Raw genomic sequence first — 20,421 nt, 5'->3', positions numbered from 1 at the left:
TATTGGGAGTATATTTTAAAATATTGTATTAATATTAAATTTCCTGAATTCAGTCCTTGTACTCTATGTGAAAGCATGTCCTATTTCCTAGCAGAGACTAGCCAAAGGGTTAAAATAAAGGGGATTGCTGCCTCTCTGCAAGTCACCTTCAGATATTTCTTGCAAAAGCAAATAAGAATTTTTTTTAAAGGAAGGTGCAAGAAAAGGAACCCTCAGAAGGTGGGAAGCACCCTCGTACTATACGTTTTGTAAATACGAAAATGAATGCATTCTTCCGTCTTGTGACTGTGGCAGAGGGTTGCTCGAGGTGGTTTGGTTTTCCCCTCCCTGTTCTATGACGAAATTCCTTCTGTATATCTGAGCCCTGCCCCCTGCCCAGGGAGCTTGACCGGAGGGCACCATGGCCCAAAGGGAAGTTCTCAAAGAGGCAGCTGATGGGACCAGGAAACAAAGATGTCAAAGTCTTGGTTTTTAGTTACGAAGAAAAAAAAGGCTGAGTATCTGTTTTGGCATAGGACAAAAAGATCTGGATGGAAAACCTAGCAGTTTTTCCTTCTACTGCTTACTGCCTCTCCCCCATGCCCCCACTCCATGCCTCTCAGGGCCCAAACTGGTTCACCAAGCTGATGCAGGAAGGAGGGAGCTGCTGCGGCAGCCTTCGCCTTCCCTGTCCCTGAACCAAGTCCAGGGTCCGGGGGAAGCCCCAGATGAGTGTGGGGATCCAAGGACAGGCAAGCTCATTTCCTGGGGGGATTGAGAAAGTGGAGATGTCCCAGAACCCCTGCGCAGCTCCTCACCCCCATCACAGGGCAGTGACCACAGGGAGAGTAGAAGTGGCAGCAAGTGGGTCTCAATGGAAATATCCGCAGGAGGTCCCGAAGCGTCCAGCACTAGGCAAATGTGGGACTCACTTCCAAACATGGCCTGGGAGCAGAGGCAGGTATGGCCTGGGGGCTTCCCAACAGGATAAAGGAAGTGGACATGTGCCTACCCCAAGCTCGAATGAGAGCCGGTGCACAGAACTTAGATGCTTCCTGGGGAGAAGTTGGTGGAGGTAGAAAGTTACTCTGAATTACCTGAATTGATTGGGAGATCATAATAGGGGTAAAGTCAAATTTAGAAAAAAATTAATGTTTTGCACATTTGGAAAACACCATATCCTGGGAGGATTTATTTTCTTTGGCCTGTAGAGGGCACTTGGAGACAGCAGAAGACCTGAAGGAACCTGCCCTGATGATCCAATCCTAAAATCAGGTGGGTGTACTTTTCCCTGGAAAGTAATTCAAGGCAGGCAGCTGTCCTAGTAGAGACACTGAGGAAAGTCATGAGGCCTGGTCTAAGTTCACCAGGTGAACCCAAGGCAGGCATTCACAGTGAAGGGCATGGCATACACACAGGTTTGGGGCATTAGTGAAAAAACTGAGCGTAGAATGGGGAGGAAACCACCTCGAATATCCTCTTGCCACACCCAGGAGACAGAGGAAAGCACCTTTTTTTTTTTCTGTGGTGGGGGGGGGGCCTCTCCCGTTGCGGAGCACAGGCTCCGGACGTGCAGTCTCAGTGGCCATGGCTCAGGGGCCCAGCCGCTCCGCGGCATGTGGGATCTTCCCAGACCGGGGCACGAACCCGTGTCCCCTGCATCGGCAGGCGGACTCTCAACCACTGCGCCACCTGGGAAGCCCGAAATCACCTTTTTAAAATAGTTTACAAAAGAACATTCTATGTTACGGTATTTCCATCTTTTGAAATTAACCCACCCCACTTTTAATACATCTTCCTTTTAAAAATAATCTTTGTTCTTTATGATTGAATCCAGAGTTGGAGGAAGTATCTGTTCAAAGAAAGCAAGCAAGACGGGAACCTGGGGAAGCCGCATTCTGAGGGGAGGCACTGCCCTGCCTTAAGGAGCCCGACTTTGAGATGAGACACAGCCCTGCCTCAGGGAGTGCGAATCTAAGGGGAAAAACAGCCTTGCCTTGAGGGAGCTGCATTCTGAGAAGAGATACAGCCCTTCCTCAGGGAGCCCCGCCATGAGGACACACAGCGCTGCTCTCGAAGAGCCATAGTCTGAGGGGGAGATACAGCCCTGCTTCAGAAAGCCCGAGATGAGGGGAGACACAGCTCTCCCTGAGGAAGCCCCAGTCTGCGGGAAGGGACAGCCCCGCCTCAGGAAGCCCCCCTCTGAGGGGAAACACAGCCCTGATTGCAAGGAGCCCAAGTCTGAGTGGAGACACCTCCCTACCTCAGGGAGCTCCACTGTGAGGAAACACAGCCCTTCTCTCCAAGAACCACAGTCTGAGGGGGAGTACAGCCCTTGCTCAGGGAGCCCCACTCTGAGGGGAGACACAGTCCTGACTTCAGGGAGCCCCAATCTGAGGGGAAAAAACAGCCTTGCCTTCAGAGAGGTGCATTCTGAAGGGAGATACAGCCCTTCCTCAGGGAGCCAGAAAATCTTATGGAAGAACAGCCCTACCCTCAGGGAGCCCCAGTCTGAGGAAACACAGCCCTGCTGTCCAAGAGCCATAATCTGAGTCGGAGATACAACCCTGGCTCAGGGAGCCCCAGGCTGAGGGAAGATACAGCCCTGGCTCAGGGAGCGGGAAGCTGAGGGAGAAGAAGAGGCTTGCAATCAGGGAGCTCCATTCTGAGGGGAAACACCTCCCTAAGTCAGGAAGCCGCACTATGAGGGAACACAGCCCTGCAATCCTTGAGGATCATAGTGAGGGGGAGACACAGAGCTCCGTCAGGGAACCCAGATCTGAGGGGAGACCCAGCCCTGTTCTCAGTGAGCTCCAGTCTGAGAGGTGACACAGCCCTGCTGAGAGAGCCCCATTCTGAAGGGAGATACAGCCCTTCCTTAGCCCGAATCTGAGGGAAACACAGCCCTGGCCTCATGGAGCTCCAGTCTAAGGGGGAGACGGCCCCGTCCTCGAGAAGCCACAGTGAGGAGGTGGGGATACAGCGATCCTTCAGGGAGCCGGAATCTGAGGGGAGACACAGAGCTGCCTCAGGGAGCGCAAACAAATCTGAGGATTAAAACAGCCTCGACTTCAGGGAGCCCCATTCTGAGGGGAGGTACAGCCCTTCCTCAGAGAGCCAGAAACCGAAAGAAACACCGCCCTACCCTCAGGGAGCCACAGTGTGAGGAAACACGGCCCTGCTCTCAAAGAGGGAGAGACAGATCCCTGCTTCAGAAACCCTGAGTCTGAGGGGAGACACAGCTCTTTCTCAGGAAGCCCCAGTCTGAGGGAAGATACAGCCCCGCCTCAGGGAGCCTCAGGCTGAGGACACACAGCTCCACCCTTGAGGAGACACAGCTCCGCCCTGAGGAGACACAGCTCCGCCCTTGAGGAGACACAGTGAGGAGGAGATGCGGCGCTTTCACTGTTTCACTGGCCCTGGCCGGGGCCAATCCCTAGTCAGGGAACTAAGATCCCTCAAGCCATGAGGGGCATGGCCAGAAAGAAAAAAGAGGAGCTCTAGCCCTGCCTCAGGGAGCCATACTCTGAGGGGAGACACAGCCGTGACTTCAGGGAGCCCTAGTCTGATGACAGAAACAGCCCGGCCTCAGGAAACCACTCTCAGAAAACACAGCACCGCTACTGAGGGGCCACATTCTGAGGGAAGACACAGCCCTGCCTCAGGGTGCCTGACTACGAGGAAAAACTGGTCTGCTCTCGAAGAGGCCCCGTCTGAGGTAAGACAGAGGGCAGGGCAGAATTCCGCAGGATTTTCTAGGGCCAGGCAGCTGCAGCACTGGGGGGCCGTCGGTAGCAGAGACTCCCAACTGCAGGCTAAAGTTTACGGACATTATTCAGAAGAGAAAAGCCACAGGTGTGTCGTTCTCCCAAGCCCCCCAGTATATAAAGCCTTGGTCCCCCCAGGGGCTTCTATGTGTCACCTGTGACACTAAGGCCCAGAGTAGCAGTGACAGCATGTGACCCCTGACTCTCCTGGTTACCTGACGTCCAGCCACCAGTGGCCTTCACCACCCTTGGGCTACTAGTCTGTGACTGGAGAAGAAACTGCATTGCATGCTCGGATGTATGAGCAGCTGACCCACCACAGAAACGGTTGCTTGGCTCAGGAACTGGGTAGGAAGGTACCTCCACTCCCGTCAGCTCATATCCAGTCTCTGGGCCCCACTGAGGCTGCCCTCTCAAGGCCAGAGTTCTGACCAGGAGATGACACAGGGATGAGTACAAGGGTCTTAGCCAGGTGTCAACAGCCAGCCAAGCCCCTGGGACTTTAACAACATGTACTGTGCTACTTCTCAGCCCTCAGTGGTGAAGGATTGGCTGGTTGGTTTTGTTTTTTTGTTTTTCTGATTTGCTTGTAACCAACCACCTTTTTTTTCACATCTTTATTGGAGTATAATTGCTTTACAATGGTGTGTCAGTTTCTGCTGTATAACAAAGTGAATCGGTTATACATATACATATATCCCCATATCCCCTCCCTCTTGCGTCTCCCTCCCACCCTCCCTAACCCACCCCTCTAGGCGGTCACAAAGCACCGAGCTGATCTCCCTGTGCTACGTGGCTCCTTCCCACTAGCTATCTATTTTATATTTGGTAGTGTATATACGTCCATGCCATTCTCTCACTTCGTCCCAGCTTACCCCTCCCCCTCACCGTGTCCTCAAGTCCAATCTCTACATCTGCATCTTTATTCCTGCCCTGGCCCTAGGTTCTTCAGAACCTTTTTTTTTTTTTTTAGATTCCATATTTATGTGTTAGCATACGGTATTTGTTTTTCTCTTTCTGACTTACTTCACTCTGTATGACAGACTTTAGGTCCATCCATCTCAGTACACATAGTTCAATTTCGTTTCTTTTTATGGCTGAGTAATATTCCATTGCATATATGTGCCACATCTTCTGCCAGCACATTCATCTGTCGATGGACACTTAGGTTGCTTCCATGTCCTGACTATTGTAAATAGTGCTGCAATGAACATTGTGGTACATGATTCTTTTTGAATTATGGTTTTCTCAGTGTACATGGCCAGTAGTGGGATTGCTGGGTCATATGGTATTTCTATTTTCAGTTTTTTAAGGAACTTCCATACTGTTCTCCATAGTGGCTGTATCAATTTGCATTCCCACCAACAGTGCAAGAGGATTCCCTTTTCTCCATACCCTCTCCAGCACTTGTTGTTTGTAGATTTTTTGATGATGGCCATCTTGACCAGTGTGAGGTGATACCTCATTGTAGTTTTGATTTGCGTTTCTCTAATGATTAGTGATGTTCAGCAACCTTGGATGTGTTTGTTGGCAACCTGTATATCTTCTTTGGAGAAATGCCTATTTAGGTCTTCTGCCCATTTTTGGATTGGGGTGTTTGTTTTTTTGTTATTGAGCTGCATGAGCTGCTTGTAAATTTTGGAGATTAATCCTCTGTCAGTTACTTTATTTGCAAATATTTTCTCCCATTCTGAGGGTTGTATTTTGGTCTTGTTTGTGGTTTCCTTTGCTGTGCAAAAGCTTTGAAGTTTCATTAGGTCCCATTTGTTTATTTTTGTTTTTATTTCCATTTCTCTAGGAGGTGGGTCAAAAAGCATCTTGCTGTGGTTTATGTCATAGAGTGTTCTGCCTATGTTTTCCTCTAAGAGTTTGATAGTTTCTGTCCTTACATTTAGGTCTTTAATCCATTTTGAGCTTATTTTTTTGTATGCTGTTAGGGAGTGTTCTAATCACATACTTTTACATATACCTGTCCAGTTTTCCCAGCACCACTTATTGAAGAGGCTGTCTTTTCTCCACTGTATACTCTTGCCTCCTTTATCAAAGATAAGATGACCATATGTGTGTGTGTTTATCTCTGGGCCTTCTATCCTGTTCCATTGATCTATATTTCTGTTTTTGTGCCAGTACCATACTGTCGTGATTACTGTAGCTTTGTAGTATAGTCTGAAGACAGGGAGCCTGATTCCTCCAGCTCCATTTTTCGTTCACAAGATTGCTTTGGATATTCGGGGTCTTTTTTGTTTCCATACAAATGGTGAAATTTTTTGTTCTAGTTCTGTGAAAAAACCAGTGGTTGTTTGATAGGGATTGCATTGAATCTGTAGATTGCTTTGCGTAGTAGAGTCATTTTCACAATGTTGATTCTTCCAATCCAGAAACATGCTATATCTCCCAATCTATTTGTATCATCTTTAATTTCGTTCATTAGTGTCTTATAATGTACTGCATACAGGTCTTTTGTCTCCTTAGGTAGGTTTATTCCTAGATATTTTATTCTTTTTGTTGCAATGGTAAATGGGAGTGTTTTCTTAATTTCACTTTCAGAATTTTCATCATTAGTGTATAGGAATGCAAGAGATTTCTGTGCATTAATTTTGTATCCAGCTACTTTACCAAATTCGTTGATTAGCTCTAGTAGTTTTCTGGTAGCATCTTTAGGATTCTCCATGTATAGTATCATGTAATCTTCAAACAGTGACAGCTTTATTTCTTCTTTTCCAATTTGGATTCCTTTTATTTCCTTTTCTTCTCTGATGGCTGTGGCTAAAACTTCCAAAACTATGTTGAATTATTCAACATAGTGGGCAGAGTGGTGAGAGTGGGCAACCTTGTCTTGTTCCTGATCTTAGTGGAAATGCTTTCAGTTTTTCACCATTGAGGATGATGTTGGCTGTCGGTTTGTCATATATGGCCTTTATTATGTTGAGGAAAATTCCCTCTATGCCTACTTTCTGCAGGGTTTTTATCATAACTCGGTGTTGAATTTTGTTGAAAGCTTTCTCTGCATCTATTGAGATGATCATATCGTTTTTCTCCTTCAATTTGTTAATATGGTGTATCACGTGGATTGATCTGCGTATATTGAAGAATCCTTGCATTGCTGGAATAAACCCCACTTGATCATGATGTACGTTCCTTTTAATGTGATGTTGGATTCTGTTTGCTAGTAGTTTGTTGAGGACATTTGCATCTATATTCACCAGTGATATTGGCCAGTAGTTTTCTCTCTTTGTGACATCCTTGTCTGGTATTTGTAACAGGGTGATGGTGGCCTCGTAGAATGAGTTTGGGAGTGTTCCTCCCTCTGCTATATTTTGGAAGAGTTTGAGAAGGATAGGTGTTATCTCTTCTCTAATTGTTTGATAGAATTCACCTGTGAAGCCATCTGGTCCTGGGCTTTCGTTTGTTGGAAGATTTTTAATCACAGTTTCAATTTCAGTGCTTGTGATTTGTCTGTTCATATTTTCTATTGCTTCCTGATTCAGTCTTGGCAGGTAGTGCATTTCTAAGAATTTGTCTATTTCCTCCAGGTTGTCCATTTTATTGGCATAGAGTTGCTTGTAGTAATGTCTCATGATCTTTTGTATTTCTGCAGTGTCAGTTGTTACTTGTCCTTTTTCATTTCTAATTCTATTGATTAGAGTGTTCTCCCTTTTTATCTTGATGAGTCTGGCTAATGGTTTATCAATTTTGTTTATCTTCTCAAAGAACAAGCTTTCAGTTTTATTGATCTTTGCTATCGTTTCGTTCATTTCTTTTTCATTTATTTCTGATATAATCTTTATGATTTGTTTCCTTCTCCTAACTTTGGGGTTGTTTTGTTCTTCTTTCTCTAATTGCTTTAGGTTCAAGGTTAGGTTGTTTATTCGAGATGTTTCCGGTTTCTTAAGGTAGGATTGTATTGCTGTAAACTTCTCTCTTACAACTGCTTTTGCTGCATCCCATAGGTTTTGGGTCGTCGTGTCACCATTGTCATTTGTTTCTAGGTATTTTTTTATTTCCTCTTTGATTTCTTCAGTGATCACTTCGTTATTAAATAGTGTATTGTTTAGCCTCCATGTGTTTGTATTTTTTACAGATCTTTTCCTGTAATTGATATCTAGTCTCATAGCATTGTGGTCGTAAAAGATACTTGATACAATTTCAATTTTCTTAAATTTACCAAGGCTTGATTTGTGATCCAATGTATGATCTATCCTGGAGACCGTTCCATGAGTACTGAGAAAAATTTGTATTCTGTTGTTTTTGGATGGCATTTCCTATGAATATCAATTAAGTCCATCTGGTTTGATGTATCATTTAAAGCTTGTGTTTCCTTATTTATTTTCATTTTTGATGATCTGTCCATTGGTGAAAGTGGGGTGTTAAAGTCCCCTACTATGAATGTGTTACTGTCACTTTCCCCTTTTATGGCTGTTAGTATTTGCCTTATGTATTGAGGTGCTCCTATGTTGTGTGCATAAATATTTACAATTGTTATATCTTCTTCTTTGATCGATCCCTTGATCATTATGTAGTGTCCTTCTTTGTCTCTTGTAATAATCTTTATTTTAAAGTCTATTTTGTCTGATATGAGAATTGCTACTCCAGCTTTCTTTTGATTTCCATTTGCATGGAATATGTTTTTCCATCCCCTCACTTTCAGTCTGTATGTGTCCCTAGGTCTGAAGTGGGCCTCTTGTAGACAGCACATAAATGGGTCTTGTTTTTGTATCCATTCAGCCAGTCTGTATCTTTTGATGGAAGCATTTAATCCATTTACATTTAAGGTAATTATTGATATGTATGTTCCTATTCCCATTTTCTTAATTGTTTTGGGCTTGTTATTGTAGATCTTTTCCTTCTCTTGTGTTTCTTGCCTAGAGAAGTCCTTTAGCATTTCTTGTAAAGTTGGTTTGGTGGTGCTGAACCCTCTCAGCTTTTGCTTGTCAGTAAAGATTTTAAATTCTCCATCAAATCTGAATAAGATCCTTGCTGGGTAATCTCGGTTCTAGGTTTTTCTCCTTCATCACTTTAAATATGTCCTGCCACTCCCTTCTGGCTTGCAGAGTTTCTGCTGAAAGATCAGCTGTTAACCTTATGGGGATTCCCTTGTGTGTTATTTGTTGTTTTTCCCTTGCTGCTTTTAATATGTTTTCTTTGTATTTAATTTTTGATAGTTTGATTACTATGTGTCTTGGCGTGTTTCTTCTTGGATTTATCCTGTATGGGACTCTCTGTGCGTCCTAGACTTGATTAACTATTTCCTTTCCCATATTAGGGAAGTTTTCAACTATAATCTCTTCAAATATTTTCTCAGTCCCTTTCTTTTTCTCTTCTTCTTCTGGGACCACTTTAATTCGAATGTTGGTGCATTTAATGTTGTCCCAGAGGTCTCTGAGACGGTCCTCAGTTCTTTTCATTCTTTCTTCTTTATTCTGCTCTGCAGTAGTTATTTCCACTATTTTATCTTCCAGGTCACTTATCGATTTTTCTGCCTCAGTTATTCTGCTATTGATTCCTTCTAGAGAATATTTAATTTCATTTATTATGTTGTTCATCATCGTTTGTTTGCTCTTTAGTTCTTCTAGGTCCTTGTTAAATGTTTCTTGTATTTTTTCCATTCTAGTTCCAAGGTGTGGGATCGTCTTTACTATCATTATTCTGAGTTCTTTTTCAGATAGACTGCCTATTTCCTCTTCATAGTTTTGGTCTGGTGTTTTTTAACCTTGCTCCTTCATCTGCTGTGTGTTTTTCTGTCGTCTCATTTTGCTTATCTTACTGTGTTTGGGGTCTCCTTTTTGCAGGCTGCAGGTTCGTAGTTTCTGTTGTTTTTGGTGTCTTTCCCCAGTGGCTACAGTTGGTTCAGTGGGTTGTGTAGGCTTCCTGGTGGAGGGGAGTAGTGCCTGTGTTCTGGTGGATGAAGCTGGATCTTGTCTTTCTGGTGGACAGGTCCACGTCTGGTGGTGTGTTTTGGGATGTCTGTGGCCTTTTTACGATTTTAGGCAGCCTCTCTGCTAATGGGTGGGGTTATGTTCCTGTCTTGCTAGTTGTTTGGCATAGGGTGTCCAGCACTGTAGCTTGCTAGTCGTTGAGTGAAGCTGGGTCTTGGTGTTGAGATGGAGATCTCTGGGAGGTTTTCGCCGTTTGATATTACATAGAGCTGGGAGGTCTCTTGTGGACCAGTGTCCTGAAGTTGGCTCTCCCACCTCAGAGGCACAGCACTGACTCCTGGCTGGAGCACCAAGAGCCTTTCATCAACACGGCTCAGAATCAAAGGGAGAAAAAGTAGAAAAAAAGAAAGAAAGATAGAGGATAAAATAAAATAAAGTTAGATAAAATAAAATAAAGTTATTAAAATAAAAAATAATTAAGAAAAAAATTTTTTAGAAAGAAAAAAAAACAGATGGACAGAAACTTAGGACAAATGGTGAAAGCAAAGATATACAGACAAAATCTCACACAGAAGCATACACATACACACTTACATAAAGAGGAAAAGGGGAAAAAATAATATATCTTGCTCTCAAAGTCCACCTCCCCAATTTGGGATGATTCATTGTCTATTCAGTTATTCCACAGATGCGGGTATATCAAGTTGATTGTGGAGATTTAATCTGCTGCATCTGAGGCTGCTGGGAGAAATTTCCATTTCTCTTCTTTGTTTGCACAGCTCCTTGGGTTCAGCTTTGGGATTGGCTCTGCCTCTGCGTGTAAGTCGCCTGAGGGCGTCTGTTATTCGCTCAGACAGGACGGGTTTAAGAGAGCAGCTGATTCGGCCGCTCTGGCGCACTCAGGCCGGAGGGGAGGGAGGGGCATGGATTGCGGGGCGGGCCTGCGGCGGCAGAGGCCGGCGTGACGTTGCACCAGCGTGAGGCGCGCCGTGCGTTCTCCCGGGGAAGTTGACCCTGGATCACGGGACCCTGGCAGTGGCGGGCTGCACAGGCTCCCGGCAGCGGTGGTGTGGACAGTGACCTGTGCTCGCCCACAGGCTTCTTCGTGGTGGCAGCAGCAGCCTTAGCGTCTTATGCCCGTCTCTGGGGTCTGTGCTGTTAGCCGCGGCTCGCGCCTGGCTCCGGAACTCCTTCAAGCAGCGCTCTTAATCCCCTCTCCTCACGCACCAGGAAACAAAGAGGTAAGAAAACGTCTCTTGTCTCTTTGCCAGCTCCAGACTTTTCCCGGGACTCCCTCCCGGGTAGCCGTGGTGCACTAACCCCTTCAGGCTGTGTTTAATCTGCCAGTCCTCTCCCTGCGATCCGACCGAAGCCCGAGCCTCGGCTCCCAGCCCCCTCCCACCCCGGTGGGTGAGCAGACAAGCCTCTCGGGCCGGGGAGTGCCGGTCGGCACCGATTCTCTGTGCGGGAATCTGCCCACTTTTACCTTCGCACCCCTGTTGCTGTGCTCTCCTCCGCCACCCGCAGTCTTCGCCCACGAAGGGGCTTCCTAGTGTGTGGAAAGCTTTCCTCCTTCACAGCTCCCTCCCACTGGTGCAGGTCCTGGCCCTATTCTTTTGTCTCTGTTTATTCTTTTTACTTTTGCCCTACCCAGGTGCGTTGGGAATTTCTTGCCTATTGGGAGGTCTGAGGTCTTCTGCCAGCGTTCAGTGGGTGTTCTGTAGGAGCAGTTCCACAAGTAGATGTATTTCGGATGTATCTGTGGGGAGGAAGGTGATCTCCGCATCTTACGCTTCTGCCATTTTCCTCAACTCCTCTATGTGGGCCCTTATGTGTGAGCTGTTTCCTACTTGGATGTTCATCCCCTTTGTGAAGTGGGATATGGTGTGAGGTGGTTCCTGCTTGCATCCTCATCCCCTTTGTGATGAGGACCTTTTGGTGTGAGGTGGTTCCTGCTGTGCTCCTCATCCCCTTTTATGTGTGCCCTGTGGTGTGAGGTGGTTCCTGCTGGGGTCCTCACCTTTTTTTTTTTTTTTGTCATTTTTTAAAGTAAAAATTGTATTGGAATACAGTTGGTTTACAATGTTGTGTCAGTTTCAGGTATACAGCAATTTGAATCAGTTATACATATTCATATATTCATCCTCTTTTAGATTCTTTTCCGATATAGGCCATTATAGAGTAATAAGTAGCGTTCCCTGTGCTATACAGTAGGTCCTTATTAGTTATCTATTTTATATATAGTAGTGTGTATATGTCAATCCCAATCCCTCAGTTTATCCCTCCCTCCCTCCCCCTTCCTGCCTGGTAACCATAAGTTTGTTTTCTACATCTGTGATTTCTCAATACCTTTTATTTTATATATTTATTTTTTTGGTACGCGGGCCTCTCACTGTTGTGGCCTCTCCCGTTGCGGAGCACAGGCTCCAGACACGCAGGCTCAGCGGCTGTGGCTCACGGGCCCAGCCGCTCCGCTGCGTGTGGGATCCTCCTGGACCTGGGCACGGACCCGTGTCCCCTGAATCGGCAGGCGGACTCTGAACCACTGCGCCACCAGGGAAGCCCTCTTTACCTTTTATTTTATTTTACATCTTTATTGGAGTATAATTGCTTTACAATGGTGTGTTGTTTTCTGCTTTATAGCAATGTAACTCAGTTATACATATACATATGTTCCCATATGTCTTCCCTCTTGCGTCTCTGTCCCTCCCACCCTCCCTATCTCACCCCTCTAGGTGGTCACAAAGCACCGAGCTGATCTCCCTGTGCTATGCGGCTGCTTCCCACTAGCTATCTATTTTACGTTTGGTAGTGTATATATGTCCATGCCACTCTCTCGATTTGTCACAGCTTACCCTTCCCCCTCCTCATATCCTCAAGTCCATTCTCTAGTAGGTCTGTGTCTTTATTCCCGTCTTAAGCCTAGGTTCTTCATGACATGATTTTTTTCTTAGATTCCACATATATGTGTTAGCAGACGGTATTTGTCTTTCTCTTTCTGACTTACTTCACTCTGTATTACAGACTGCAGGTCCATCCACCTCACTACAAATAACTCAATTTCGTTTCTTTTTATGGCTGAGTAATATTCCATTGTATATATGTGCCACATCCTCTGTATCCATTCATCCGATGATGGACACTTAGGTTGCTTCCATCTCCTGGCTATTGTAAATATAGCTGCAATGAGCATTTTGGTACATGACTCTTTTTGAATTATGGTTTTCTCAGGGTATATGCCCAGTTGTGGGATTGCTGGGTCATATGGTTGTTCTATTTGTAGTTTTCTAAGGAACCTCCATACTGTTCTCCATAGTGGCTGTACCAATTCACATTCCCACCAGCAGTGCAAGAGTGTTCCCTTTTCTCCACAGCTTCTGCAGCATTTATTGTTTCTACATTTTTTGATGATGCCCATTCTGAGTGGTGTGAGATGATATCTCATTGTAGTTTTGATTTGCATTACTCTAATGATTAATCATGAGTTTTCTTTCATGTACTTTTTGGAAATCTCTATATTTTCTTTTGAGAAATGCCTATTTAGGTCTTCTGCCCATTTTTGCATTGGGTTGTTTGTTCTTTTGTTATTCAGCTGCATGAGCTACTTGTAAATTTTGGAGATTAATCCTTTGTCAGTTACTTCATTTGCAAATATTTTCTCCCATTCTGAGGGTTGTCTTTTGGTCTTGTTTATGATTTCCTTTGCTGTGCAAAAGCTTTTCAGTTTCATTAGGTCCCATTTGTTTATTTTTGTTTTTATTTCCATTTCTCTAGGAGGTGGGTCAAAAAGCATCTTGCTGTGGTTTATGTCATAGAGTGTTCTGCCTATGTTTTCCTCTAAGAGTTTTATAGTTTCTGTCCTTACATTTAGGTCTTTAATCCATTTTGAGCTTATTTTTGTGTATGGTGTTAGGGAGTGATCTAATCGCATACTTTTACATATACCTGTCCAGTTTTCCCAGCACCACTTATTGAAGAGGCTGTCTTTTCTCCACTGTATACTCTTGCCTCCTTTATCAAAGATAAGATGACCATGTGTGTGTGTGTTTATCTCTGGGCTTTCTATCCTGTTCCATTGATCTATATTTGTGTTTTTGTGCCAGTACCATACTGTCGTGATTACTGTAGCTTTGTAGTATAGTCTGAAGACAGGGAGCCTGATTCCTCCAGCTCCATTTTTCATTCTCAAGATTGATTTGGCTATTCGGGGTCTTTTGTGTTTCCATGCAAATTGTGAAATTTTTTGTTCTAGTTCTGTAAAAATTGTCACGGGTAATTTGATAGGGATTGCATTGAATCTGTAGATTGCTTTGGGTAGTATAGTCATTTTCACAATGTTGATTCTTCCAATCCAAGAACTTGGTATATCTCTCTATGTATTTGTATCATCTTTAATTTCCTTCATTAGTGTCTTATAGTTTTCTGCATACAGGTCTTTTCTCTCCTTAGGTAGACTTATTCCTAGGTATTTGATTCTTTTTGTTGCAGTGGTAAATGGGAGTGTTTCCTTAATTTCACTTTCAGATTTTTCATCATTAGTGTATAGGAATGCAAGAGATTTCTGTGCATTCATTTTGTATCCTGCTACTTTACCAAATTCATTGATTAGCTCTAGTAGTTTTCTAGTAGCATCTTTAGGATTCTTTATATATAGTGTCATGTCATCTGCAAACAGTGATAGTTTTACTCCTTCTTTTCTGATTTGGATTTCTTTTATTTATTTTTCTTCTCTGATTGCTGTGGCTAAAACTTCCAAAACTATGTTGAATAATGGTGAGAGTGGGCAAACTTGTCTTGTTCCTTATGTTAGAGGAAATGGTTTCAGTTTTTCACCATTGAGAACGATATTCACTGTGGGTTTGTCATACATGGTCTTTATTATGTTGAGGTAAGTTCCCTCTATGCCTACTTTCTTGGGGGTTTTTGTCATAAATGGGTGTTGAATTTTGTCGAAAGCTTTTTCTGCATCTATTGAGATGATCATATCGTTTTTCTCCTTCAGTTTGTTACTATGGTGTATCACAGTGGTTGATTTGCGTGTATTGAAGAATCCTTGCATTCCTGGGATAAACCCCATTTCATCATGTTGTATGATCCTTTTAATGTGCTGTTGGATTCTGTTTGCTAGTATTTTGCTGAGGAGTTTTGCATGTATGTTCATCAGTAATATTGGCCTGTAGTTTTCTTTTTTTGTGACATCTTTGTCTGGTTTTGGTATCATGGTGATGGTGACCTCGTAGAATGAGTTTGGGAGTGTTCCTCCCTCTGCTATATTTTGGAAGAGTTTGAGAAGGATAGGTGTTAGCTCTTCTCTAAATGTTTGTCAGAATTCGCTGTGAGGCCATCCGGTCCTGGGCTTTTGTTTGTTGGAAGATTTTTAATGCCAGTTTCAATTTCAGTGCTTGTGATAAGTCTGTTTATATTTTCTGTTTCTTCCTGGTCCAGTCTCGGAAGGTTGTGCTTTTCTAAGAATTTGTCCATTTTACTGGCATATTGATGTTTGTAGTAATCTCTTATGATCCTTGGTATTTCTGCAGTTTCATTTGTTACTTCTCCTTTTTCATTTCTAATTCTGTTGATTTGAGACTTCTCCCTTTTTCTTGATGAGCCTGGCTAGTGGTTTATCAATTTTGTTTACCTTCTCAAGGAACCAGTTTTTGGTTTTATGGATCTTGGCTGTTGTTTCCTTCATTTCTTTTTCATTTATTTCTGATCTGATCTTTATGATTTCTTTCCTTCTGCTAACTTTGGGTTTCTTTTTTTATTCTTTCTCGAATTGCTTTAGGTGTAAGATTAGGTTGTTTATTTCATATTTTTCTTGTTTCTTGAGGTAGGATTGTATTGCTGTAAACTTCCCTTTTAGAACTGCTTTTGCTGCATCCCATGGGTTTTGGGTTGTCTTGTTTTCATTGTCATTTGTTTCTAGGTATTTTTTGATTTCCTCTTTGTTCTTCAGTGATCACTTCGTTATTAAATAGTGTATTGTTTAGCCTCCATGTGTTTGTATTTTTTACAGTTTTTTTCCTGTAACTGATATCTAGTCTCATAGTGTTATGGTCAGAAAAGATACTTGATACGACTTCAATTCTTAAATTTACCAAGGCTTAATTTGTGACCCAAGATATGCTCTATCTTGGAGAATGTTTCACGAGCACTTGAGAAGAAAGTGTATTCTGTTGTTTTTGGATGGCATGTCCTATAAATATCAATTAAGTCCATCTTGTTTAATGTATCATTTAAAGCTTGTGTTTCCTTATTTATTTTCACTTTGGGTGATCTGTCCGTTGGTGAAAGTGGAGAGTTAAAATCCCCTACTATTATTGTGTTACTGTGGATTTCCCCTTTTATGGCTGTTAGCATTTACATTAGGTACTGAAGTGCTCCTATGTTGGGTACATAAATATTTACAATTGTTATATCTTCTTCTTGGATTGATCCCTTGGTCATTATGTAGTGTCTTTCTCTGTCTCTTGTAACAGTCTTTATTTTAAAGTCTACTTTGTCTGATGTGAGTATTGCTACTCCAGCTTTCTTTTGATTTAGATTTGCATGGAATATCTTTTTCCATCCCCTCACTTTCAGTCTGTGTCCCTAGGTATGTGTCCATAGGTCCGAAGTGGGTCTCTTGTAGACAGCATATATACGGATCTTGTTTTTTTTTTTTTTGCGGTACGCGGGCCTCTCACTGTTGTGGTCTCTCCCGTTGCGGAGCACAGGCTTCGGACGCGCAGGCTCAGTGGCCATGGCTCGCGGGCCCAGCCGCTCCGCGGCATGTGGGATCTTCCCGGACCGGGGCACGAACCCGCATCCCCTGCATCGGCAGGCGGACTCCCAACCACTGCGCCACCAGGGAAGCCCAGGATCTTGTTTTTGTATCCATTCAGCCAGTCTATGTCTTTTGGTTGGGGCAGTTAATCCATTTACATTTAAGGTCGTTATTGATATGTATGTTCTTATTACCATTTTCTTAATTGTTTTGGGTTTGTTTTTGTAGGTGTTTTCCTTCTCTTGTGTTTCCTGCCTAGAGAAGTTCCTTTAGTATTTGTTGTAAAGCTGGTTTGGTGGTGCTGAATTCTCTTAACTTTTGCTTGTCTGCAAAGGTTTTAATTTCTCTGTCGAATCTGAATGAGATCCTTGCTGGGTAGAGTAATTTTGGTTGTAGGTTTTTCCCTTTCATCACTTTAAATATGTCCTGCCACTCCCTTCTAGCTTGCAGAGTTTCTGCTGAAAGATCAGCTGTTAACCTTATGGGGATTCCCTTGTGTGTTATTTGTTGCTTTTCCCTTGCAGCTTTTAATATTTTTTTCTTTGAATTTAATTTTGTTTAATAAATTTATTTATTTGTTTGTTTTTATTTTTGGCTGTGTTGGGCCATCGTTGCTGTGCGCGGGCTTTCTCTAGTTGCAGTGAACGGGGGCTACTCTTCGTTGTGGTGTGTGGGCTTCTCATTGTCATGGCTTCTCTTCTTGCGGAACATGGGCTCTAGGCACGCAGGCTTCAGTAGTTGTGGCATGTGAGCTCAATAGTTGTGGCTTGCGGGTTCTTGAGCACAGGCTCAGTAGTTGTGGCACACGGGCTTAGTTGCTCTGCGGCATGTGGGATCTTCCCGGGCCAGGGCTCGAACCTGTGTCCTTTGCATTGGCAGGCAGATTCTTGACCACTGAGCCACCAGGGAAGCCCCTGAATTTAATTTTTGATACTTTGATTAATATGTGTCTTGGCATGTTTATCCTTGAATTTATCCTATATGGCGCTCTCTGCGCTTCCTGGACTTGATTGACTATTTCCTTTCCCTTGTTAGGAAAGTTTTCAACTATAATCTCTTCAACTATTTTCTCAGATCCTTTCTTTTTTTCTTCTTCTTCTGGGACTCCTATAATTCGAATGTTGGTGTGTTTAATGTTGTCCCAGAGGTCTCTGAGACTGTCCTCAAATCTTTTCATTCTTTTTTCTTTATTCTGCTCTGTTGTAGTTTTTTCCACTATTTTATCTTCCAGATCACTTATCCATTCTTCTGCCTCAGTTATTCTACTATTGATTCCTTCTAGAGAATTTTTAATTTCATTTATTGTGTTGTTCATCACTGTTTGTTTGCTCTTTAGTTCTTCTAGGTTGTTGTTAAATGTCTATTTTATTTTCTCCATTCTATTTCCAAGTTTTTAGATCACCTTTACTATCATTACTCTGAATTCTTTTTCAGGTAGACTGCCTATTTCCTCTTCATTTGTTTCGTCTGGTGGGTTTTTACCTTGCCCCTTCAACTGCTGCCTATTTCTCTGTCTTCTCATTTTGTTTAACTTACCGTGTTTGGGATCTCCTTTTCGCAGGCTGCAGGTTCGTAGTTCCTGTTGTTTGTGGTGTCTGCCCCCAGTGGGTGAGGCTGGTTCAGTGGCTTGTGTAGGCTTCCTGGTGGGTGGGGCTGGATCTTGTCTTTCTGGTGTCTGGTGATGTGTTTTGGGGTGTCTGTGAACTTAGTATGATTTTAGGCAGCCTCTCTGCTAATGGGTGGGTTTGTGTTCCTGTCTTGCTAGTTGATTGGCATGGAGTGTCCAGCCCTGGAGATTGCTGGCTGTTGGGTGGAGCTGGGTCTTAGCGTTGAGATGGAGTCTCTGGGAGAGCTCTCGCCGATTGATATTACGTGGGGCCAGGAGGTCTCTGGTGGACCAATGTCCTGAAGTTGGCTCTCCCATAGCAGAGGCTCAGGCCTGACATCAGGCCAGAGCACCAAGACCCTGTCAGCCACATGGCTCAGTAAGAAAGGGAGAAAAAAAGAAAGAAAAAAATTATTCAAATAAAAAAAATAATAATAATTTTAAAAAAAGAAGAGAGCGACCAAACCAATAAACAAATCCACCAATGATAACAAGTGCTAAAAACTATACTAAGATAAACATAAAAATCAGAAACAAATCAGTCATGGACAGCAGACCCCAAGCCTACAGTTGCTCCCAAAGTCTGCCGCCTCAATTTTGGGATGATGAGTTGTCTATTCCACAGATGCAGGGTACATCAAGTTGATTGTGGGGATTTTATCTGCTGCTCCTGAGGCTGCACAGAGAAATTACCCTTTCTCTTTTTTGTTCGCACAGCTCCTGGGGTTCAGCTTTGGTTTTGGCCCCAAGGTCTGTTCCAGGACAGAACGGGGTTAAAGCAGCGGCTGGTTAGAGCTCTCTTGCTCACTCATGCTGCGGGGTGTGGGGTATGGTAGTTATAATTGGAATGCGGGGCAAGCCTGCGGCGGCGGCAGAGGCCAGAGTGACATTGCAACAGCCTGAGGTGCACCGTGAATTCTCCCGGGAACTTGTCCCTGGATCACAGGACCCTGGCAGTGGCGGGCTACACAGGCTCCCGGGGGTGAGTGGATAGTGACCTGTGCTTGCACACAGGCTTCTTGGTGGCTGCAGGAGGTGAAATGCTCCTTAGCGTTTCATGCCCGTCTCTGGTGTCCGAGCTGATAGCTGCGGCTCGCGCCCATCTCTGGAGCTCGTTTAGGCAGTGCTCTGCCTTCTGTGGGCAGACAGAGAAGGAATCCCCTCTCCTCGAGCACCCTGAAACAATGGTCTCTTGCCTCTTAGGCAGCTCCAGACTTTTTCCCGGACTCCCTCCCGGCTAGCTGTGGCGCACTAGCCCCCTTCAGGCTGTGTTCACGCAGCCAACCCCAGTCCTCTCCCTGGGATCTGACCTCCGAAGCCCGGAGCCTCAGTCCCAGCCCCACCCGCCCCGGCGGGTGAGCAGACAGGCCTCTCGGGCTGGTGAGTGCCGGTCGGCACTGATCCTCTGTGCGGGAATCTCTCCACTTTGCCCTCTGCACCCCTGTTGCTGAGCTCTCCTCCGAGGCTCCGAAGCTTCCCCGCTCCGCCACCCGCAGTCTCCGCCTGCGAAGGGGCTTCCTAGTATGTGAAAACCTTTCCTCCTTCACAGCTCCCTCCCACTGGTGCACGTCCCATCCCTATTCTTTTGTCTCTGTTTTTTCTTTTGCCCTACCCAGGTACGTGGGGATTTGCTTGCCTTTTGGGAAGTCTGAGGTCTTTTGCGAGCGTTCAGTAGGTGTTCTGTAGGAGTTGTTGCACGTGTAGATGTATTTCTGATGTATTTGTGAGGAGGAAGGTGATCTCCACGTCTTACTCCTCTGCTATCTTGAAGGTCCCCCCTGGTTTTGCTTTTTAAGTTGATCTATCAGGGGGCAATATTTTTTGTAACATGTTATAATGATAAGTTACAGAAAAAAATAAAATTAAAAAATCCAAAATGCAAGACCAACTTCTTAATTACTGGATTCAACAGACATTAAATTACATTTCCAAAGTACATTACATGCACTCATTGGAACTTAACATTTTTAATAACTTGGAATTGTTTTTCACTTCAGCTTTCCTCTGCTCAAATCTGGAAAGCGTGAGGCGCTCACTAATTAGAGGTAACCATAGCTACCAAGTTATCTTTAAAATACATCTAAGATTTCCTTTTTTTTTTTTTCTTGGTTTTAATTCTACAAAAAGCATTTCATTTGTCGGTGGTTCTTGTTCTCTTTTCAGTTTCATTGAGTGATTTTCCAAGCTCTGGAGCCTTTTGGCAGTCATATTCAAGTTCCAACGTTAAGATAAAATAAATCACCCATTCTTAGAATAAACAGTCTGAGGGCCTGAATTATCTGGTTTTAAAATTTCAGCTGACTAGGTGGGTTAACCAGCAGCTTGGCAAAGAGAATCCTGCAGATTTCAACGTGTTTCTCTATGGAGAGAAGCTGGCACCCACAGGAGTGGTTGTTTTAAAAAACTGTCCACTTGAGGGCATTGTCA

Source organism: Aethalodelphis obliquidens, unplaced genomic scaffold (assembly GCF_003676395.1).
Source record: "Aethalodelphis obliquidens isolate GAN/ISIS:26980383/991018 unplaced genomic scaffold, ASM367639v1 scaffold112, whole genome shotgun sequence".
Taxonomy (NCBI): Eukaryota; Metazoa; Chordata; class Mammalia; order Artiodactyla; family Delphinidae; genus Aethalodelphis; species Aethalodelphis obliquidens.
Note: the sequence above shows the minus strand (reverse complement) of the source record.